This window comes from Lepisma saccharinum, chromosome 26 (genome assembly GCF_977018435.1).
Source record: "Lepisma saccharinum chromosome 26, izLepSacc3.1, whole genome shotgun sequence".
NCBI classification, from domain to species: Eukaryota; Metazoa; Arthropoda; class Insecta; order Zygentoma; family Lepismatidae; genus Lepisma; species Lepisma saccharinum.
In genome coordinates, this window is record NC_139254.1 from 10,791,826 (window position 1) to 10,798,101 (window position 6,276).

Consider the following 6,276-nt stretch of genomic DNA (forward strand, 5'->3'; position numbering starts at 1 on the left):
CTAATTTTGAGGAGACAAAATCAAACTCGGCCTAATTTTGAGGGGGCAGAATCAGACTTGGGACCTAATTTTGAGGGTTTAGAATCAAACCTGGGGCTTAAGATTAGGGGGAAAAAGATTCGAAAAATTTTCCATCCAATAAAAACAACATCCAGGATTATTTGCTAAATAAAGGGGACGTTTGCGAAATCACAAATATTACTCTTTATTACTTTGCTCCTCAGGTCAACCTAACTTGTAAATTTTAATAAACCTGAAAATTTTGGGGGGGCAAGTGCCCAAGTTACGCCTATGCATCTGATTAAAAACTCCTTCCAGATGGCGTAGTGGTAACGTTTCGTTTTTTGTGCAACCTACTGGACTTGCAGCCACTAGGCTGTAGCCTAGGATAGCCTAATGGTAAATCCCCCTGCAAGCAACGAACTTGTCCTAAACCGACCACCGTGGCGAAGTGGTTAGCACAGTGAGGAAAACGAGAGAAAAATAAATATAGAAGCGAGAGAGAGAGAGAGAAAAAAATAAGAATAGAATAGCTAAGGGGAGCGAAAAAGAAATACATGGAGAATTGTGACATATAGAGAAAGGAGAAATATAGAAAAGACACGAAGAGAGGAATAGCAGAAGATAGATAAAGAGAAAGAATAAAGAAGAGACAATCACAAATGGGAGGGAAAACATAGACAAAGAAGTGATCAAGAACAGGGGAACTAAATACGAGCGAAGATGCTCTAAAACTGAGGTAACAAAATTGAAAGCTAGAAAAAAGATACAAGGGGAAAAGTAGACAAGAGAGTTGCAAATAAAGGGGGAAGGAGGAAGACGAAGTACAGGGTGGCGCACGATATGATCCCCCATTTTGTTCTTGTAAAGAAGACTTCAATGAAACACATATCACAAAGCGAACACCAATGTTACCAGTTACCCTACGGAAGATGAGTTCCGTAATTTCAGTGCAAGCTTGGCTAACTCTTTCATGAAACACTCGTGGATTCTCAGTTGCCAAATGCGCACATTTTGTTTGTTATCCACACCATCCAAATGAAAGTGTCAATGCATGCGGTGCATGCTGCGCATGCGTCAATTGTGGGAAAAAGGACAGCTTGCTCTGCGACGACATTATTGAGCATTTCTACATTCTAATTTCTTCATATAGGGAATTATTTATTTTACACGAGAACGCTGAACTAAGCTTATGTTACATTTCTTGGATCTGAAGTGAAAGAAAGTAATAATTCTTTTCCCACAATTGACGCATGCGTCACTTCAGATCCAAGAAATGTAATATAATCTTAGTTGAGTGCTCTAGTGTAAAATAAATACTTCTCCTATATGAAGAAATTAGAATGTAGAAATGCTCATGAATGTCGTCGCAGAGCAAGCTGTCCTTTTTCCCACAATTGACGCATGCGCAGCATGCACCGTATGCGTTCAGGAGACGCCTCTGCTCATCAGAAAACCAAACGTTGTTCAGTGTTGCGTTGATTATCCTCAGCCCAATGAACAAAGGCCATTCTCATTTTTAAGAATGTTGAACAGAGTGTCTTGATGCCCCTAGTTGCATTGCTGCTTTTCTATCCCATTTGCCGGGACTCCTCAGCATAACGACTCGAACAGCTTCAATATTCTCAGGCGAACTCACAGGTTTGAGACGATCACGCTTCGATTCGACCAATCGAAACTCGTCGTGCAGTTTGTGGATCGTTTTTCTAGAGGGACCCACCGATTATGGAAACGCCTCTGAGTCACAACAATGCTTTTTGTTTCAGCAAAAGAAATGCACAGTTGCTGATCGCTGATGCGTCGTAAGTCTTCCTTTGGCCGCCATTGTCTCTACTCTAGCCCCCCTAGCGGGAGCATCATGAATTACACTTCACATTTCCTCACGCGACTTTTCCAATGACTACCGCAAATGCTGTTGACACACATGACGTGATTCCTCATCTCAGATCCGGAAAAACAAATTTAAGAAAAGACAAATGGGGAATCATTTCGTACGTCACCCTGTAGGTAATTTTTCCATATTATAAGAAGGGAGTCCGCTTAATCCTCCCTGCTGGCGCTCATTGCCCCTTATATTTCTTACTTTCTCTTCTGTATTATCTCTGTGGCTCTATTTTGCTCTCTCTCTGCTTATTTTCTCTTCCACATCTCTCTCGCTTTTTCTCTTGACTTTCTCTTTCTCGATTTTTTCCCTCTAACTCTCTGCTCATCCCCGCTCCTTCTGTCCTTCTCTCTCTCTCTTCTGTATAATCTCTGTGGCTCTATTTGATCTTCTTCCTCTCTCTCTCTCTCTCTCTCTCTCTCTCTCTAGATCTCTCTACCTTTTCCACTTGTTTCACTTTTGCCTTTTTTTTCACTCTTCTATTTCTTGCTGTCTTCCTTCTATTTCTCTCTGCACCTTTTTTCCCCATTTCCTCTCTCCTCGTTGTCTTTCATTTCTCTATCTTACTTTGTCCCAATTTGCAGCAGGTTTTATGTATTAATCCGCGTGAGAACGACGCTCTGCATCTCCCGCCCGTGCCAGTCTTGCCTCAACCGCTGAGTTGTTCATATCGCAGACAGTGAAAAAATCGTCACTATTGCAGCGGAACTATATTCTGCGTGCACGTTTGGGTCTATATATTGCTGCGAACTTAACCTGTCGCGGGGCTTAGCTCAGTCCGCTACGATGGGGTCCCGGGTTCAAATCATAAGCGGAGTTCTGGAGGGGCCAGGGGGGCCTGGTCCCCCAACTTAAAAAAGACCAAAAAAATAACACATGATTAAGTTCAGTTACTACAATTTTGTTATGAAGCCATACCGCAAATCTTGACGTTTGGCATGATGTCATGTGCGGTAACTGCGCCGCAATAGTGGATCTTAGACGATTTGATTGATGTGTACAGTTTGAAGAAAGAAAAACGTAAAATGACTTTGTGTTGAGTCAACAGTTACTGCTGGGGCATAAAAGAACTTTTCAATTTAATGTTTCTAAAATTTCTGAAGCTTACTATTGTACCGTAACTTTTTAAAAGTAATACGAGTATTGTATCAATAAAAATTTAATGAAATGCAAAATGCAATAATCGTACTGTTTTGCTACTTTTAAAACTGACAACCAAAATAATAATTAATATTTGTTTACTTAAGCGAGGAAATTTAACATTTTCAAATCTAAAAGGCCTGTTTTTAAGTTGTTCTTTTTTTTTTCTCCTCTTCTTTTCTTCTCTTTTGCTTATAAACTAGGGGATGTTCAGTAACCCTTAGATACATCATATGCTTCTCCCAGAGTCTGCCCCCCCCCCCCCGAAGCAAAAGCTCAAACTCCGCCCATGGTTCAAATCCAGGCCAGGGCATGAGTGTTCCTTGTGAGTGTCCCTTCAACACACATCGTCGCGATTAGCCAAAAGTGGAAGAAAGGCGACACAAAATAATCTAATTCAATCAATGTCGTTCTCTCGCTCAGTGGCGTGCCCAGGATTTCCGAAAGCGGGGATTACATATACTTTTTTCGTAGTTCGTCCCCATTTTGTCATCCTTTCCTGCCTTTGACGTTATTTTTTAAGGAATACTAGGCCAAGGGGAGTAGGGGATATAACCCTCACCATGACCCCCTTTTGCATGCCACTGTTCCCTCTCTCTTTCTTCTGTATAATCACTGTGGCTCATTTCGATACTTTCTCTCTCTCGTCATTGTTTATCTGTTCTCCCTCTCTCTTTCTTTATGTTTCTTTCTTTAGTTTCGCCTTTCTTTCCTTCTTTCTGTCTTCCCTTTTCTATCTCTCTCTCTATATATACATATATATATATATATATATATATATATATATATATATATATATATATATATATATATATATATCTTTACCTTTCTACTTCGGTTCTCTCTCTCTCTCTCTCTATTTACTTCTCTACTTCCTTCTCTCTACTTTCCTACTTCTCTCTCTCTCTCTCTTTTCTTCCCTACTTATCTTTCCCTCTCTATTTACTTTCCTACTTATCTTTCCCTCTCGATTTACTTCCCTACTTCTCTCCCCCCTCTCTCTCTCTCTACATGCCTATTTCTCCCTCTCTCTTTACTTCCCTACTTCTCTTTCTATCTCTACTTCCCTACTTCTCTCTCTCTCTCTCTCTCTCTCTCTCTCTCTCTCTCTCTCTCTCTCTCTCTCTCTCTCTCTCTCTCCTTCCCTACTTCTCTTTTCCTCTCTATTTACTTCCATACCTCTCTCTCTTAACTTACTTCTCTCTCTCTCTCACTCTCTCTCTCTCTCTCTCTCTCTCTCTCTCTATCTATCTCCTTACTTCTCTCTCACGCTTTCTTTACTTCCCTACTTCTCTCTCTCTCTCTCTCTCCTTCCCTACTTCTCTTTTCCTCTCCATATTTACTTCCATACCTCTCTCTCTTAACTTACTTCTCTCTCTCTCTCTCTCTCTCTCTCTCTATCTATCTCCTTACTTCTCTCTCACGCTTTCTTTACTTCCCTACTTCTCTCTTTGCTTCCCTACTTCTCTCTCTTTGCTTCCCCACTTCTCTCTCTTTCCTTCCCTACTTCTCTCACTTTACTTCCCTACTTCTCTCTCTTTACTTCCCTACTTCTCTCTCTTTACTTCCCTACTTCTCTCTCTTTACTTCCCTACTTCTCTCTTTACTTCCTTACTTCTCTCTCTCTTTGCTTCCCTATTTCTCTCTCTTTACTTCCCTACTTCTCTCTCTTTGCTTCCCTACTTCTCTCTTTACTTCCTTACTTCTCTCTCTCTTTGCTTCCCTATTTCTCTCTCTTTACTTCCCTATTTCTCTCTCTTTACTTCCCTACTTCTCTCTCTTTACTTTCCTAATCCTCTCTCTTTGCTTCCCTACTTCTCTCTCTTTGCTTCCCTACTTCTCTCTTTACTTCCTTACTTCTCTCTCTCTTTGCTTCCCTATTTCTCTCTCTTTACTTCCCTACTTCTCTCTCTTTGCTTCCCTACTTCTCTCTTTAGTTCCTTACTTCTCTCTCTCTTTGCTTCCCTATTTCTCTCTCTTTACTTCCCTATTTCTCTCTCTTTACTTCCCTACTTCTCTCTCTTTACTTCCCTACTTCTCTCTCTTTACTTCCCTACTTCTCTCTCTATACTTCCTTACTTCTCTCTCCTTTCTTCCTTACTTCTCTCTCTCTTTACTTCCCTACTTCTCTCTTTCTCTCTGTCTGTCTGTCTGTCTGTCTCTCTCTCTCTCTCTCTCTCTCTCTCTCTCTCTCTCTCTCTCTCTCTCTCTCTGTCTCTCTCTGTCTCTCTTTTTGAGGCCGTCCCTTCAAACGTTTCTCCATGTTAAACACGCCAAACCCGGCCTGTGACATCACGAACGAAATAACCGGAAACACTCCAGCAGAAGATCGTCTTAAACGTCCGCCATGACGGGAAACGTCTCCTCGGCCACTTCTCGCGAAGGCGTCGTAATCGTTGGAGGGGAGGGAAAGCCCAATATTGCCGGATAAAATGGAACCGCCGTTTTAAGTTCCGGCGTGGGGCTAAGGTCTCTCTCTCTCTCTCTTCCTCCAGACCGGAGTATTGATCTGCGGTCTTCGCTGTCGACGTTCAACTTGCTCACTGGACCTCATCTTGAAGCTAGTCTCGCACCGGGCTAATTGCCTGCCGCGCTCGACCGTATTGAATATGGATGTTCTTGTTGTGAATCGGGAATTACAAGGCTCCTGGACTTCGCATTTCCACTTGATTAGATAATGGCCAGGCTCGAGTGAGGGGGAACCTGTTATGCTCAATACTTGGAAATATGAGCTTGTATTCATCGGTGATTACCCTTCTCAGGAGGGTATATTCTAGGCTATTTAGGCTATATCCGAAGCCTGAAGTCTAGAAAATAAAATACAGGAGAAAAATCGATCGGAAATTGTAAAAAATATTATTCATATCAGTGAGATGATGATGCTGATTTCTTATGAGTTTACCTGATTTCTTCTGAGTTGGCAACCTGATTTTTTATGAATTGGCAACCTGATTTCTTATGAGTTGCAACCTGATTTCGTATGAGTTGCAACCTGATTTCCTATGAATTGGTAACCTGATTTCTTATGAATTGGCAACCTGATTTCTTATGAGTTGCAACCTGATTTCCTATGAATTGGCAACCTGATTTCTTATGAGTTGCAACCTGATTTCGTATGAGTTGCAACCCGATTTCTTATGAGTTGCAACCTGATTTCTTATGAGTTGCAACCTGATTTCTTGTGAGTTGCAACCTGATTTCTTAGGAGTTGCAACCTGATTTCTTATGAGTTGCAACCTGATTTGCTATGAGTT

General features: G+C 41.4%; 1 pseudogene; it reads right to left on the bottom strand.

The window, feature by feature from the left end:
• Positions 1 to 3,890: 3,890 nt before the first annotated feature.
• LOC145979367 (uncharacterized) lies at positions 3,891 to 4,578 on the bottom strand (annotated as a pseudogene).
• Positions 4,579 to 6,276: the final 1,698 nt, after the last annotated feature.